We start from the raw sequence: 18,119 nt of genomic DNA, 5'->3' as shown, positions 1-18,119 counted from the left end.
AATTGATCCAGCACCGGTTTTGCTTCCATTTTAGCTTGTCTGTGTTCTGGACCTGTAGCTGAAAAGAACTCCCTCTATAAAGAAGACTATGGTTTATCTTTCTTTGATTTTGTATTAATGGGCATTCTCTTCAGAAACAGAATATAGCAGAAATGTTTATTTCATGAAATACATTCCATTTGGAATTAAAATATTTCCATAGCATAGTGTTTGTGTGGCTATTTCTGTATTTTCACTGTATTTAGCAATATGTTCTTATGTTTATGTGTTTTTAGCACTGAAGATGCTTCTTGAAGAAGTGATTTGAGATATTTAAATTGAGTGGGTTTTTTTCCTAGATATTTTGAAGGTTTATTACAAAACTAATAGCCTCAGGTTGCATTTTAAATAAATACTCAGAATCTACTTCAGTTACACAAGTATGAGCTAGGAACAGCTCTTGTTCTCAATGAAATTACTTGGTTACAAAGATGTAACCCAACAGTTTTGCTCCAATACGTATGAATGGTTTTCCATAGCACTGCTATGTAGTATTTTTAATGTATAATGGAAAGGATTTTAAAACAAATCTGTTTTGCTCTCAAGACACTTTTTTCCTCCATTACTTTCATCTCTTTAGTCAAATACTGTGGTCAGCCATGGTTTCACCCCTTTGCACTCCTACACAGCCTGTGGTAGCTTACAATTGAAGGCGCTGGTTCTGATGTTTCTGCACCATACCTTCAGATCTTCATTTTGTTATCTACACAGACATAAAGCTTCAGCAGTTGCTCACTTAGAAGTTATGCTTCAAACAGGGATTGTTACTGTGTGAGCAAAGCATGCAATACTGGGAAAAGAGGCACTGTGAGTGAAAGAGCCTGGAAAGGAAGTGTTCAATCAGTCCCTGCTGCTGGTTCAGCATGCTGAATCACGGCATGGCCACTTGTTGGTGAAGTGGATTGCATTTCTCTTTGCAAATGGGAGATTACCTTTGCTGGTACAAATTCGGTGTACTGGAATTACAGTACTTCTCAAAGAGGCCAAAAGATTCAGCAGTACTTTTTCTAAGTTGAGTTTAGCATAAAACAGGTGGCCAGAAGCAGGAGCTCTTACCTCCCATGAGCACCTCTTCCAGGATGCTGTGGCTGCAGTTCTGTTGCACATGTGCTACCAACACCCTTCTGTCATCTGCTTCTGACCTGTGCAATGTGATGGAAGAGGGGAATAATGCTGCACAGGATAACTATGCTTATATCCCTGAACTAAAATGTCTTGACTTCATCCTTCTTAATTATGCTGCAATCTTATTATTCTTCTGTCCTTTCTTGTGTGTCACTTACTGTTGACTGAGGTAACTTTTGTATTTCTCATTTAAAGGAATTTATTAGAAGGTTCAGAATAGTTTGGCTGACTTATTTAAGTGGGTATGTGATACTTTCTTTGGAATTGATATAGTTATCAATTCTATAGTGTGAAACTGCCTGTAATGTACTCTTTTTTTTTTTTTTTTGCCCTTGTTTTGAAACATTCAGTCTTTTCTTTATTGCTCCCACTGGAATTATTATTGGGTTTCCTCAAGAAAAATAATTAAAACAGGCCAGTTTTTTGGAGTCCAGGTTTTGATGTTGGTAATCATTTGTTCTTTTTTATTCAAAGCTTTTGTGGTTATTTTTGCTGAAAATTTCATTGGAAAGTGATCTTGTAATTTAAGGTTACTGCCTGTTAACTATATTAAAAATGAGATGCTGCCTACTGGTTACTTAGCTGTAGTTTTTTCATTACCCACAAGATGGCACTTCTGAATTCTTTTTTGTAGAAAATTCCTTCACTGCAGCATGAACTCTTCACTCAGGGACCTCAGCCATGTTCCTGCTGCTGATCAAACCAGCTGGTTAAAAAATAACTGCTTCTACTCCACGTGGCAGTCACTTCTATAATAGTGCCCTTAAGGCACCAAATGGATGTAAATATAATCAGTTTTCATGTTTAGAATGCACTGATCAATACAATTCATATTCTCTGTTATAATTTCAGTTAGACAGCAAAGGCATACAGGTAAGTGCTTGCAGAGGTACTTTTTAGCCACATTCCTGTATTGATAATATAGGTGGATGAATGCATTTTAAATATTTTCACACTGTGTGTTCATACATTCAGCTCAGACTAATCAAGGAGGAAACGGACAGAAATTCAGAGAAAAAAAATGGGATTTCCTATTTCTGAAAGTCCCTTTGCTTTACTATTTTTGTAATTTTTAAGCATTTCAAGGGTCCTCTGTGGGCAATCATACAAGAAAATGATAATCAGAAAAACAAAACAAAACAAAAACAGATGATACAGCCCCATCCATATCTACAAATCCTCATAGATGAACACCAAAGCGCTGAGCTTTGCTTTGAGCCATCTAAGTTCTACATAATAATCTGTTCATTTTCATTTTTCTGTTCCATCTGACAATGGAGGAAGATTTGGTTTTCTTCTGGAATAGCTGTAATGCAGTGCAACTACAGCTATTGATTTTTTTTTTCCTCCCCTGTTACAAGTCATGTTAATAAACCCCTCAGAACAGCCTCCCAGTTCTGGTTTCTGCCCTTCAGTCTGGCATGTGAAAGAACAGATTGCCTGAAAGGTTCTCCCTTTCAGCTGGGCAGAACTGGAGCTCTTTGTTCTTTCACTACTTTCTCATCCCTGAATTTCAGATAGCTTCTGGAAGAAACAACAGCTGCTCTGAGAGCATCCCTAAATAATAGCTTTTTTTCTGTACCAGAAGACATTGGTTTTAGAGCAGTTACATTGCTATGGATTTAGTAAAGCAGAAAACCTTTTGGGGGGTGCGTAAGAAAGAAAGAACCATAATAAAAGGTAAATGGCATCCGAACTATGAAACAGGCACACGTTTAGTGCTAGCATGCTCGTGCCGGCATCTAGCGGCTGTTGGCGTTATTACATCACTGTAAACATGCTGCGAAGTTGAAGGTATGGCATCACTGATATAGCAAGTAGCATTGTAAAGAAGGGATGGTATGAATTTTCACTATATGAGACCCACAGATGTGTTACTTTTAAGTAGCATGGTTGGTACGAGTTTGACAGCAGTTACAGCATGGGGACTATTGGTGCTACAAAACACAAATGAGGAAAGAAAAAAGTGTTCTGCCCTCAGGTAAGAAATGCATAAGAAGTGCAATTAGTCACAGTGTTACTTTTGCTCTGTTCCACTTCTGTGCTAAAACAGAAAGGTTCCTCTTGAGGCACACACTAAGTCTGTATCAAAGGCACTGTTCTTTTGCTCCAAAGTTTACTTAGACAATAAATTACACTTTTGTAAGATGTTATTCACTAATAATACATGGCTAGAAACTTCAGTCAAACGTGATTGGAGAATAGAGTTGAATAGAAGTCAGCTAAGTTTCCCTAAAAGCCAGCAGCAAGATCTCTTTACACAGTAAACCACTAATTTAAGCGAACAGCCCTGTACACATCATTCTGAATGGAAAACTTTAAATCCAAAGCAGTGCCAAGCAAGATGGCTGCAAAGTGGAACCACAGTGGTAAGATTAGAGCTGTGTTCTGCTATTTCCACTGAAAATTATGCAAGATTAAAAATAATTATGAAAGTATTGTTTGTGTGTGTGTAGTGTTCATGTAGACTTTTGTTGTGGCTCTATAGCATATCTTCCATACAAGTTCTGTTGAGCCTACAGCATGTCATGCTTACAAACACCAAAACATTCCATGAGATCATCTCAAGGCCCCTTTGCTTGTGCCCCTTTGCTCGTGCCCCCCCAGTGCCCAGCAGACAGCTCATGCATTGACTACAGAAATCTCAGCAGAAAATTGCCCTTCTTCAGGGGTCAGTGCCAGGGTGGCATCACAGGAGTGCTGTGCATGCAAACAAAAATATATAGTACTGATGGCCTGAGCTTGTGCTTTGTGTAAGAAGCCTCTATTGAGTGTGCTTTAAACCAAGTATCTTCACAGTACCTCCTAAATGCTGGTGATGGGCTACGATGTTTCAATTACCTGTTCGCAGTGAGAGGTCTAATCACCATGCCTGTGAATCCCCATTACTTTTGGCCCCCGCTGTGCCCAAGTCAGTGGGAGTCCCAGCAGCACAAATGTTTATCTCCGCACAATCTTCATCTTTGTCTTTGTTGTGCCTCATTTATAAAAACCTTACTTAAAAGTAAATGACATATAATCAGGAAAGGGGAAATTAATCACACCGGAGCTGAGGTTCTGCCTCCCAGTTTAAAAGGAAACAAGAGAGACTGATCACAGGAAGACCCTATAGAGAGTGCGTGTCAGCACATTAGTAATGAAATCTATGAAATCTTTTTGTCTCAAAAATAAAACGTATTCCCTGCCTGCTATTTCCTCTGTTCTGCTGAGAAGGAGTATGAATTGTAATTGAGCCTTTTCTGAGCCATTTTAGGATCATCTCTCCCTTCTGAAGGACACATTTATCCCAATTAAGCTATTAAAAGAAGTAATTTAAAAGACAAGCGAGTGAGAAGAGTTTTTATGAGTGAAGAGTAAGCCACATGCTGGGTGGGCCACAATTTGTCACTTTCAGTAAAGCCTTAGGAGTTGTTGTGCTTCACATGTATGCTTAGTAATAGAACGTTGGATTGATATTTCATAAAGAGGGCCTGGCTAGGGGCTCCTCTACCTGTCTGCTGAGAGGAAGGAGGGAACTGATAGAGCACCTGTAGTACTGGAAAAGTTTCTCAACTCAGTTCAAAAGCCACTATTTACCTTTGCAGAAAATGAAAATGGACATTTCCTTTGTTAACTGACATGCTAAGCTGCTGAACTCTGAGAATAGAGAGAGAATTACGCCATTCTAACGTGGTTTTCCATCTTATTCTGTAATTGCATTTGGAAAGCTGCTGCTTGGGGAAAAGCCAGAGGACACAGAGAACAGGGATATGGCTGCTGCACCACCACATCCTTGTGCCTTTTCTGCCATCTCCATGCCCATTATTTAATGCTTTTCAAAACTGATGAGAAGAGTTTGAAATGGAAACCTCAGTGTTCCTGCCCTGCCAGCAAAACACAGCAAGCTGACCTGACAATTTCTTGATGTTTAGAATAAGATAATGCATATTTGCTGTAATTACTTCACTCTAGCCTGAAGATGTGATTCTTAGGAAGTGGTATATTTCTCAAGAAAGAGAAGACACTTGAAAAACTCCAATATCTAGCATTTCAGGTGCCTGCTTTGATTTGCTTGAAGTCTTGGGGGTAGGAGCCTTGCTTTCCCTGTTGCCTTATGGGTAGTGAACTGAGTCTCAGGCTCACAAAGCATGTCTTACTCTGAAGGATATGTTTCTATATTTCTTCTTTGCCTGTTGGGACCACACATACAAAGACCTTTTGGTGCAACCTACTGATTATTCATAAATGCTAAATATGATATGTTATTAATAATTCAGAACTTTTTGCTTTGTTCTAAATTCTATAAAATAAGAAAGAAAATTACTTCTGGGAAGCAATTAGCAAATTATTCCAGAGCACTGATAATTACTAATGTTTCTCAATAGAAGCTTTTTCTGCATAAAAATAGTTCTGCAGATATCCTGAAGATGGCATACCTAAGCCAGTTATGGACCTTCCAGTAGCAAAAAGGGAAAATGAAAAAGGCCCTTTAGGATTCATATTTTGATGTGGTCACTGGGAAAAAGTTTTTTTTCTTAAGACTTCCACATCAGCATCTTGCAAGGAAAGTGCTGTTTAACAGCTATGCAGAAATACTCAAAAAAAGGAAGATGAGGAGACAAATATGAAAACCTTGAACAGATATTTGTGGATCTTTCTTTCACATTAGTTTATGTACATTAGATAAGTTCGATTACTGTTTGTTTCAGAAAAGAGATAGTAACAATGTCTGGTAAGAAATGTCTACACTTTTTTCTATCTGTATTTGTTTATATTTTGTGCAGCTCATTTCATTCCATTCAGTTTTCAAAAGGTCTTAGTTTCTAAAATCGTAGTGCATATAGGAGATCCATTCACACCACAAATGACCATTTATAATCACAAAAAGAGGACTTACCCTTGCAGCTGGCTTTGAATACCAACTTCCCTCATAAGCAATTTACGTACTCTAAAATGTATTTTCAGTATTCAAACCTATACAGTTCATTAGAAATGAAGGTGCTTTGCACACTGCAGTAATTGATACTTCAGAGAAGAACAAAATCAGGGAGAGAATAGTTTCTTCCTCTTCCTTCAACATTTTTAAATGCCCACATCGTGGTTCAAGGAGACATTTGATAGTGTCAAGTCTTTAGCGTATTACTTTACAATAACAGTGTCCTTGGGATTAGTATGAAATTTATTAACTTGGAATATGATGGCTGTTGCTCTCAGGATATTGTCCAAAAATGAAATCATGAAGAAACACAATTAAACAAGTAACTCTCCACAGACCTTGGGTCAAATTCTGCTGAAAATGATCTTGATGGTCTCCAAATTCATCTCATTTTCCTAGCCATTTACCAAGCCCCTCCTTAAAGGGAGCTGGGTTAGTAATGCTGCTGCACATCAGCTGGGAGCTGCAACAGCTCAGCTCTGCAGGCAAGGCAAGCAGCACATTTGTAAGTTCTGAATTAGCTCCAAGGAACAGATAAAAGTAAAATGCCCAGGATTATAAGAAATGAGCATATTGTGAGAAAGAGAAGAAAAATATTAAGCATACCTATTTCTTCCAGAACTGTGCAGTGGTTGGACCTTCCTTCCTGATCTCTGTTAAACATCAATGAATTGTAGTATAAATATTGTATGGGCTGTTGTCATCTTTTATTTCGTTGTAGTACCTGAAAGAAGATATTTTAGTCTTTAAATTATGGTTCCAAGATGTTCCCACAATGAAAGCAGTAACAGTCAGACACAGAACCTGAACTTTTGAAAAAGATTCCAACATATTTTGCAGAATTTCTGTGGATTTTACCCTGTAATATTTGCTTCCTGCACAAAATAGCCTCTATCTACCCCAAAACAGGAGCCTTACATTTGAAAAAACACATTTCGATTTTTAAACATGTAGTTTAGGAAATATTAGCTATAGCAAAGGCTACCATAAAACACAAACTCACCCAGGTCAGCCTGACGTCTTGCCAAGAATTTGGTTTAGATCGATAAAAACACCATCAACCTATCTAATTGAACTGCATTTAGGACAGACACAAAAGAATTGAAGCTGATTGTGGAAACCTTACCAACACATTTTTCTAAGAACACATTGCAGATTTCTATATGAAAAAAGAACAGCAAATGTATTACAAGGCACAAGCACTCACCATTGCTCCTAGGAAAAAGCCAACATAAAAAATGGGCTTTTAGTATAGGAACCAAAGTGTATTTCAGATCCTGAAAAGCTGCTGACACAGACTGTAACTGATGGAAAACCAACAGAACCTGTCATCTCTGCGTTACATTACTGACAGTATAAAAGGTATTTTCATTTAGAAATTCATTTGAAAGCAGTAGTGACAAGTGAGTTCTTATTTCTACCTACACTGGAAAGGATTTCTCATGCTAGTGCCTGATCTTTCTGTTATTTTAGGGTAAATCAGGAGTGATTCTAGTAAAGCCAGAGTACTCAAATGAATCAAACTGAGAGAATGAGGCTCCATACATTCCTTGATCAGAACATCCATGCCTGTGACCAGGACATGCTGTTTACAGCAGCTGTCACTACACAGGAGGAACTATAGGTCTTGCTGAAAGAGGATATTTGGGGAAATATACATTTAAAAGGAGACAACCTCACAGAGTTTGGAAAAAGAAACTAAAATTTTGCGGTGCCATCAGAAGTTGAAAAGGCTTGGACTATAAAAATCGAGACAGAATGAAGAACCTTGGCAGTTTCTTACTCAGACATTCTTAAACATGGCAGTATCAAGCAGTATTTCTTGAAATCTAAACAGGAATAAACAAAAATAAATTTGGGTGTAACTCGCATCTGAAGGCTGAAAAGCTGAAATTTAGCTAAAAACAAAAACAACTCCAGTTCATTTTCTAAATTTCACTGCAGTGTGAGGTTAGAAGCTCAAGATGTACTTCAAATGTCTATGCAGAAAACTTTGCAACTCTTCTACAGGAGGGATTTGCCTGTAAGCAAAAAGATGCAGATTTACAAACCTTGCCTACAGACTGAGCCAACAACCATAGAATTAACAAAGTTATTTTTCTTACTTCAGAGAAGAGCTGATCTAAATAGTTGGCAACAAAAAAAGACAAAGTTAAATTAAGAAGTAAAAACAGTTCAATGTCAAAGTGACGCGCTAAACATTAGAGCTTTGTATATTTAATACATATTGATCATCAGCTCACGAACAAAGGATTTAGGATGGATCCATACTTTATTGCAAACCTTTCTTTCAATCTATTAGATTTTTCTATTTATAGGACAGATACATAATTTCAGGGAAGGGTTTACAAGAGGAGCCTAAAGGATGTAGGCACTCACCTGCTTATATGAAGTTCAGTGGCATTTGAGTGTCTGACTTCCTTGTGCTCTACTATGAATTCTGACTTTAATTTATTGACAATCGTCTTTCACTTCAGAAAGCACAAAATGGTTACTCTTTACAGTAATAGCATCTTTGTTCTGTAGCCATAACATCTGTTGTCTGCCTTCCAGGGACTATTGTATGGGTACTTTACACAATATTCCCCAATGGAAAATTCAACTTTGTGTATTTGGGAACACCGATTTCACTGTAGATTTACAATCACGAGTGCCCACTTAAAGCATGTTTTCACCTGCTCTTTTTCCCTTTTGCCAGCTCCCTGATCTCATCTATTCAACAGTTCTTCACCCAACCCAGAAATGCTTGCCCAGCATCTCTATTCTGGTCTTGCCCCAAGGCCTCACAGACTTTATTCCCAGCTCCTTTTCCTTAGAAAGCAATCTGATTTCAGAAAATAGCCCAGTCTGCTGCTGGCTGCCTCTAAAAACCCAAGTTAGATCAAACCCAGAAGACAGAGATGAATCTGGAGAATTAGGTGAAATGCCTGTTTGTCTTGCAGTCTTCATTGGTAGCTATTGCAGAAACAAATTCTAATGAATGTTTGTGTGTATAAAAGGGACTCTACCCCAGCAGCTGAGCTATACTTGGTTTGAGATCTGAAGGATGGAGCAAGCAGAGCTTGCAGGCACTTTGCACTGTCCTGGCAATCCGGCTGTCCAAAGGCAGGGACAAATCCAGTATTACCAGCCTTCATGTTAAGACCATTGCAAAAAAATTTTGAATACTAAAGTATCTGCCAGAACATGCAAGAAGACACAGCAGAAATTGAATACTTCTACATTAGGGCCAAAATAAAGATGATGGTAGCTGTTATGGGAATACTTAATAAGTTCTCTGAGTTGTGCTAGCAGCTCAACATATCTTTTTGACAAAATGCCTATAAATAATGATTACTGCTTGACTGAGAGTGTGATGAGGAAAATTCTAAGACAAAGTTAATTTACATCTTAAAAGGATTTCTTTTTAAAAACACACCATGGTAACAAAATCTCAGAACTGTAATCATTAATGTCACCACATTCTACTGACTCTACTGTCTCAAAGTTAAATAGAAAATACTCAGTTGTATAGCACTTGATTTTAGTAATGGTTTATATATTAACTCATTTACCTGGCAATTTCTTGACCTACTTCTTGTTATTTCAGGCATGTTACGATAAAATGTAATAATACTCAGAGCAGCACGTGGGCAGTCACAGAGGAAGGAAAGATGCTGTTGCTTTTGGCCTTACAAAAGCCTTTCTAAACAACAGAAATCAAGATCTGAAAGTGCACTTTCTGAGGACTTGTGTAGTGTTCCAATCTAAGTAAAGAAACCATATTCTTATTTATCTGAGTACGGTTCTAGGAAGTCTTAAAAAAAATCCTTTTCTCATCTAAACCAGTTAAGCCAGAGACAGTTAAGAGGGAACTGTGCAGTTCCCGTTGTTGTGGACTCCTCTGGCCTTGGGAATAGTTTTGGTTTCATCAGTCTAAAAGGAACCATTTCCATTGCTTTACTAAGAGGTAAACTAACTTGAAAAAAAAAAAAAGAAATCAACTTAAAGACTTTTATGCATCCATTACAGTTTTCACAAAAATAAAGAACACGCATTTGCTTTCAAACCTCCTCATACCTACTTCCTTTTCAGATAATTCGTAACAAAACACTTATTTCTCAGTCACCAACATTCCCCAAAAGCATTTACATGCATTCTCCTTTCTTGCCCCTCACTCTTTGAAAGAGATCCCCATAAAACTATTTCTCATCATCACAGGTCAAAACTGAGAGACTGTCTCTGACAGAGGAGCAATTTTTTGTACTACAGCAGAATATTCTCTTTGTGTGCACGTACAGCATTATGAATTCTTGTCAGCTCAGAGGAAGCGAGTGCACAGTAGGTGGCACTCAATGTCTTGAGGAGATAGACAGTACCAGTACCTCTTTAATTAAAAAAAAAAAAAGGAAGGCAGCCTATCTTATCGCTTGCAAAATTAACAGCTCTGAATAGATAAATCATTAACTGTGGATCAATTTAATTAGTGTCCTGTCAACGTGTGCAGTCACCCTTTTGATCTATATCCATATGCATATTTGTGAAGTATCTATCACGCAGTTTACAAACTGGGCATTAAGAAAAAAGGAATCAGATTATCTGCTTGAGGCTCTGCCTGGGCTGGGATGAGGGGTTCATCACTCACATTAAAAATATGGAGCATCTATGCAATTGATGTTGTATTATTGCTCAAACATTGGAATCATTTTCTGCTACGCGTCTCCTCCATCAGAGATATTTGCAATGAGTTTAGGAAATGCCAGAATATAAAAGGATGAAAGTACCCTGTTCAATATAAAGTTGGTGTTATTAAGTAATCATTACTTAACTTACTGTTGGAAGCCCACATAGACATTTGTAGCATAAAAGTCATTTCCCAGTTTCAATCACTTTTGATTTTAGATAGAAATACCCTTGTATCTCAGTTACCTGTGTGTGACAGCTCAGAATTGCTAGAATAACACACTGGAGACTGGCAACAAACCCTGGGTGTTTAGTTTGACTTGAAAGGAACCTAACAAATTCTACCAGTAAAATTAAAGACAAAATCAGTAGCTATAAGTTTGATGTAAGGTCAGTATACATGAAGATTATGTGCTTCCCCCCCCCCCCCCCATAAAACCTTAATGGAAATGTAGATTTCCAAAAGGATTCAATTTGTCTTTGCCCCAACTATCAGAACTAGTAAAGGCCAGGTTCCCAGCTTTAACTGTAAGAATGAACCCTAAGCTCCCTCCTCTCTTAAAGAAAATCTCCATTGGATCTCTGGAAGACCCAGTCCACACATTACTTACCAAATGTTCTCTGAAACGCAAAGTACAGTAAGGAGAATGGATTTGGATGAAGGAGCTCACAAGAGGGCTACCACACAGCACCTGGCTTTCCCACATGCATTTGGAATTCTCTTTGTGATAGAAAAGACCTCCTCAACAAAACAATTGCATTGCTGGGCAGGGAAAGAAAATTACTTCTTGAGAATATCCATGTTGTGATGTTTTGTGCAAACCTGATTGTACTTTCTGACATTATTGATGTTGACAGCAATTGTAAAGTGAATTTGGAGAGATTAAGAGTATAAAAGCATTGACTGTAATTTTTAATAATTCTCTTCTCCTGCATTCTGAAGAAAAGGAACATGGTTGTTGTGGATATATTAATGGAATATGCCTATCAAAATAACAAAATTGAAAAAGCTTTTATTGGGTAGGTATATCATAAAAATGTTACTGTTACATATGTCCCTTGTGTCAAATGTATTACCACAGAAATAAGTGGAGAAGCACCAACAGCAATGCAGTATATAATGAAGCCTGAAAATCCCACATCTATTGACACTGATATAAAAGTAACCAAGTCAATGAGCCACATTCCACCTAATTAGTTGTAACATATTTATTAGGATTTTATATTTATTTTTTCATTAATATTATTATTACATGAATTATTAACAAGTCTGGAAGGCAGAAAACAAAATGGAGATTGTTTTTGCCTTTTGAATAGATTTTTGGAAGTAAAAGTAAAAGATTTTTGTAAACCACAACTTTTTCTTGTGTGCACACACATAAAACAGATCGTATATCTGCAGGAAATTTGCATGCCTGGAGATGATGGATTTCATGTTGGTTTTAAGCAACATGTGAAGTACAACACTGCGGTCCTGTCTGCAGAATTTATGTTTCTAGTTAGAGAGTCTATGATGGGGAAATTTTAATGCAGGAAGAAATTAATCTCAGCCAATAAATATCACATTAGTGAGTCAAAGACAGTCTTAGTGAAGTTGGAGACACTTTTTTCTCATTGGGCACATCTAAGGAAATGAAATCAAAAGTTTGTGCTGCAGCCGTAAATTGACAAGTTAAATAGTGCAGTGAAGCTGCAGAAATGTTATCAGCTGTGAATAAAGTGATGGAGAGGTGGCATCTCTGTCATGGCATAGCATGAAGCCCAGAGGCTGTTTGGAACAAGACTCTGCATGAAGCACTCAGTAGTACTTGCAGGTGGGTTTGTTCAGAGGCTCATTTATTTTTCTTTCCCACAAAAATGACTCATTTCAGACTTTTAAGTGTGAAGCAGCTGTTGCTTATCTCTGTGAGTCACATGATAGTAGAGATCAGGGTCTGCAGTCTCCGTGGGCCAGTTTGTGGCTCTGACACGTCCATGCCTGTTACTTCTGAACAGGAGGACCATGACAGGCACGGCTATGAAAGTGCTCTTGACTGACTCTGGCTTACAGGAAAGAGAGAATAGAGAGGCAAATCCTAAAGCTCTCCATTCAATTAGCGAACCTTCCTGCGGCTGGCAACAGGAACAAACTGCAGCTGGTACCAAAGAGCTAAACTCAGGCACCACTTTGCCATTCCGTGCCTGTCTAGCAATTTGTTCTTTTGTATGTGAGTATTTCAGAAATGCCTAAAACACTTGAAACAATTATTCTACCTCAGCTTTACTTCAGCTGCTGGCAACCATTATGCTGTTTGTCTCCTCTTTGTTGAGCTGGCATTGCTGGAAGCAACACCACTGGCATGACAATGATTGACAGGAGATGCTGCATGGAGAGGCACTAATTGGGCAAAACAGGAGCAGCCAACCACAGCATGCTGGGCAGTCTCCAGCAACGGAGAGGGGACTTGCAAAGCACCCTGGAGTCCCTACTGATAGGGGAAAGGCCACACACACACAGATTGAACAAGAAAGGAAGGAAATGCTTCCAGAATTTGCAACCCCAAGCAGTAGTACAAACTTATGTTACCAAACCAGCTGTCAGCTGTAGAAGGAAGTGATGACTGACTACTCCTTTTGGATTAAAAAAAATGAGTATTCGTAAAAGCATGAGAGAATTCTTTGCGTGCTCTGTCATCTAGAACATGTTACCTCCCTTACTATCCTTGGAACTGTCACCTTTAATCATACCACAGCTCGGTTCTTCCTAGGAAATCTCATGGACTACTTCTTCATTTATCCCTTCCTGTACAGACTACACATTCTCTTTCTTTTGGAAAAACTCTATTCAGATCCTTCTGGCAATTATATCACCTATTTAAAACAAACTAAGATGATACATCTTAATTCAGCAGTTCAACAAAAATGTTTAAATACTCACTGCCATGACAAGCACAAAAACACTAAGACAAAGTAAAATAACACCATCATCAAGAACGAGGCATTAAGAACTTCCATGCCACCTTGTACTGCTATAATGTGATGGAAAAATGCAGTGACAATAGTAGTGTGGCAAAGCCTTTAGCTACAGCAAATAAGGATAAGCCCAAATGCAGCTACCATAGACACAATAAAAGAAAGAAATAAAGTTGCTTATCTTCAGAAGACCTTCAGCAGGCAACAATCTCCAGCAAAATATCCTTGCCTTTGCTGCCAATCCTTAAATGAGGTCCAGGAAGGGGTGAATCTTGACTCCAGCCCTTCTAGTCACTCAGATTCATTGCATACAGCTGAGCTCTCCTGGGTTGGCCCTGCCTTCCCATCAGGTGCTTCATCACTGGTTCAAACTGTGACTTAGCATTTCTTGTACACACCTAATTTTTAAAATACGTTTAAATGTTACGTTTGATCCCTGAGCTAGCTTTAAATACATGTTATTCTCTCTCAAACTTCATTACAGAAACATGGGCATGCAGCTGAGCTTTGCAGCAGTATTAAAGGTGGAAGAAAGGTGGTCGTTCTACAATACTCACCACCTGATTTTCCTTCAGTATGTCTAAGCTTTACTTCCACAGTACCACCATAATTTCTGTATCCGTTTCAGATAGTAAACTTTTTTGGCAGCATCTTTGTGTTTGCTAACAAGGTAGCATGACAGATGGCACACCTAAAGCATACCATCAGACATATGTTTTTATGTAAATACTTAATTTCATAAACCCATATTTATTTTTATTAGTAAGCAATATCTTGATGTTAATCAGCTGATGTTCTGGCACAGCATCTATAACAATTCATAAGACAACATTTCTGAATTCCAAAAGGCTACCTAATTTGATAAGGTGTGCAATAAAATTAGTTACTCAGTAACGGGAGGTCAGCGGAGTGTTGGTGCTCTTGTCTTTATATTCAGTCTCATGTGAGACATTCGGAACTACTTGAAGAATGAAAGATTCTTGTAAGTAATTGGTGTTTAAACAGCAAAATAGGTATTTAGCCTTGCCAGTCAAATTTCAAAGATCTCACTGAGACTGAAAAACATGAGGGGCAGAAATGCTGTAGAATGCATTTGTGGCTGAGGATGAAATAGTAAGAGAGGGAATAGAATAAAACAAAAACACAACATGCTTTTGGTTGGGGAAAAGATCAAAAGTAAAGGCAGAGCAATCGCTTTTGGAAATCTCTCCAGGAGCAGATTTTGTGCAGACACCTGCTGGGTGCCGTCTGCTACTCGCTGCATTTGTATGGTCTGTGCAAGGGAGAACATTTGGGGAACATTTTCAAAAATGTGCCGGTTGCTGATATATCACAAAGTGAAAAGTTTAGTTATTGTATTTACACCAACCCTTTCTTTGAATGGACTACATCTTCCAGTGCATTCACAGCACATCTAGTATATTGGAACCTGAGCAGCTGCTTGTGTCTTGGAGTACTGCTGCAGCACAAGTAATTAATGATTGATTACAGACTTTTCTTCATTGGTATATAAAATAAAACTAATGCTTTTCAAAATGGCCTCCTCAATCTTCAGTGTCTTGATGGTTTACCAGTGGGAGATGCTACAAAAAGTAGCTACATTCACATGTATGTTCACAAAGCTTGAATCTAGTGTGATTTTACTACCTGTCTTCCAAACAGAAAACAGAAGCAGCTGCAGAAATTTTTACTGACTTCTGCCATCATGTGAAATATTTTACCTGGATGGCTAGCAATCAAAATTGCAAAACTGATTTGTCCTTCTGCCTAGTTTACACTCCTACCGAAGTATACAATTTAAAACTATAAATGGTTAATAAGAAATAGAGCTCTAATAGCTCTTTATCAGTGTCTTGATGGTGATTATTAAACATTACTTTAAAAATTATGTAAGATCTGGGAGCTATAAATTTTTTCAGCTCCTGGATGAAATAGAGACACACTGAAATAGGGATGCAGTGTATGAATACAAAGCTTCTTTTAAATTATAAAACAAAAGCTGGCCAAGCACCCAAGCCTTCTTTTCATCTTCCTGTCAGTCCAGCTCAAGATGTAAATACTCTGAGAGAGCAATACATCCTTAGAGTGACAGCACTAGGCCATCACTCACTGGTGAAAGCCACACAAACTGTAGCTTTGATTGGCTGTGAGAACAAATAGCACTGCAGTTCTGCTGAAGGCAGTGCAGCAAAATGTCATCTGAAGTACAGAGGAATAGATTCTCTAAGTAGTATTAAGAGTTTCAAGCCTTTGTGTTGACTGTCAGTAGAAGGCGTGGGAGATGTCTAAATCCACCAAAAGGACACGAGATACCAGTGGTCTTTGGCCAAGAGGCTGAATAACATGAAGGCTACACTAACACAAGGTGGCACACAATGGGAGAAAACAAGGGATCTTAACTAAAATGTGGGTGTTCTTTGGTGCAATCATCAGGGTTTAGGAGGAGACTTGAAATAGTATTTTTTAATGCAACTGATTGTAAAAAACATATTAAAAGACTTGAAGCACTTGTCTATAGCCATAAGGCCACTGGGACTTATTTAGTCCTATAATCCAACATTGAGCAATTTCTGCCTCGTACAGAAAACCTCTTATACCAGTATGGAAGTTTCCTCAAGCTTTTGTAGAAAGAAGCGATGCAGAAGGTGTTTGTCAAAAAACTGCTTTACATCTGAAAAAGTAGGATTTGCCTGGATGTGCAGTACCCAAACATCTCACCATCAGAGAAATCTCAGGGTCGATGTGATGTTTACAGCAGCCCTTTAAAAACAGTAGAACAGACCCATAAGGCTGAGATTTCCCTCCGATGAGTTACATGAACAATAGTCAGGGTCTAAAGGAACCCTACAGAATATGGTCCTGAGTGCTCTGGTTCTGGCAGTCTTATTGGCTCTATGGCATCAAACAAGCATCTATCCAGATTCAGATTTAGCAGATAGCTGAAAGCTGTTTGCATACAAGACTGAGTTATTGTACAAAGCTTTAACATCTTAAATACTTTGCTGTTTTTTTTTTTTTTCACTCAGAAAGGAACACTATAGCTTTTCCAATAATAACAAGAGATTGATCTAAACAGCCACCTACAAACCAGCAGGCCCCCTGTATCTGTCACTCCTTTTGCACACACCTAGCATAGCCCCTCTGTACCTCATACTTTCAGAGCTTATCACATGTATTCCATCTTCATGGGGTGCTCTCAGTGTGCTCCTTGCCAGCCTTGTGCTCCCATTTATCTTGTGTGTTTTGGACTTCTTACCCGAGCAGACTAAGCAGTACAGCTGCCTCTACAGAAATCAGATTGATGCACGTGATTACATGGACTGTTAACTTTGGTTTAAAAAAATTATTTACCTGCCAATACTCACAGACACCTTCACAAACCACTTGCTGATGACACTTCTGTTCACCTTGGAAAGGACACAAAATGAGGGACGCAGTGACATTCTTAATATAAATTTACTGCAGTGCTTGTGCTGCGTGAATCCTGTCATGTCCACAGTAGAACCTTTCTAAGACACTGAAACAATTTACTGAGAAACTGAAGTCCATAAGACGTGACTATTAAAGAAGTTATATATCTTAATTTGATGGTGCTTCTTGCACTTCCACGAACAACACAGAAGTTTTAGGAAAGGCAGCAAAATTGCAGTGCAAAATCACTTCTGAGACAAATTTTCCACTCGGTGCAATAGTTTAAAAAGTAATGTTTTGGCAACTTACATGAAACTTGTTGTTGTTTTATTACGATCTGGCTTTGGCAGCATGTCCTGATGGAGGCCATGCACCTCATAGCTTCTCCAAGCCTGTGTAAGCCAACAGAGATGAGCAAATTAGTGACTGCCTCAGCAGTTCTGTTCTAGTCAGTGGTTTAGCAGAAGCTCAAATATACTGTACCCTAAAATGGCAGCTTCTGCATAGAAAAGCTTCCACAACGTTGAAGTCACACATTCTGAAAAGGTGGAATTGATACTTTTCAAACACACTCCACTTTAAGCACTATTTTATTTTGATCTTGCAAAGAACAGTTCTATTTGTGGAAACTTAGCGATCCTCTAAAAATGGGATGCATTCATTTGCTACCTGAGAGAAATTGTGCCATGTTGGAAGATAAATGTCTAGGATCTTAGAGTAAACAGACAAACAATTGTTTTGCCTTTTGAGAACACTGGTTTTTTTTTTTTGTCACAGAGAGATAGAATGCTGTGATTCTTTTTAATCCCCATGAAGAATTTTGCAAATATTTGCAAGATGTCAAAAATAATTAGACAAAACCAGCTTCACCATCTCAGGTATAAATAGTACATACATTGTAGAGATCAAAGGGCTTCATTGCCTTGCTTGTAAATTTATAAAAAGTTTCTTTGAAGAAAAAAATAGGCAACAATGTTGAAGGAAAAAGAATGCAATACATTCATCTATTAGAGAA

The 18,119-nt window shown here is 38.2% G+C and overlaps 1 protein-coding gene across 4 annotated transcripts in view; it reads right to left on the bottom strand.

The window, feature by feature from the left end:
* PPP1R3D (protein phosphatase 1 regulatory subunit 3D) overlaps window positions 1-18,119 on the bottom strand; it is a 125,101-nt gene that overhangs the window by 12,767 nt on the left and 94,215 nt on the right. Inside the window, exons 3-5 of one of the 4 annotated variants that reach the window (XM_042884699.1) lie at window positions 17,414-17,496; window positions 17,045-17,100; window positions 6,686-6,803 (exon numbers count right to left, since the gene is read on the bottom strand). The gene's annotated coding sequence lies outside the window, so the exon portion shown is untranslated. Of the gene's footprint in view, window positions 1-202; window positions 1,182-6,685; window positions 6,804-17,044; window positions 17,101-17,413; window positions 17,497-18,119 lie in introns of those variants that run through there. The other 3 variants (XM_042884698.1, XR_006181275.1, XM_042884697.1) reach the window with 3 other exon arrangements.

Source organism: Lagopus leucura, unplaced genomic scaffold (genome assembly GCF_019238085.1).
Source record: "Lagopus leucura isolate 7727_CA_CO unplaced genomic scaffold, USGS_WTPT01 Super-Scaffold_100045, whole genome shotgun sequence".
In the NCBI taxonomy this organism is placed as follows: Eukaryota; Metazoa; Chordata; class Aves; order Galliformes; family Phasianidae; genus Lagopus; species Lagopus leucura.
Note: the sequence above shows the minus strand (reverse complement) of the source record. Positions and strands in the feature narration are given on the sequence as shown.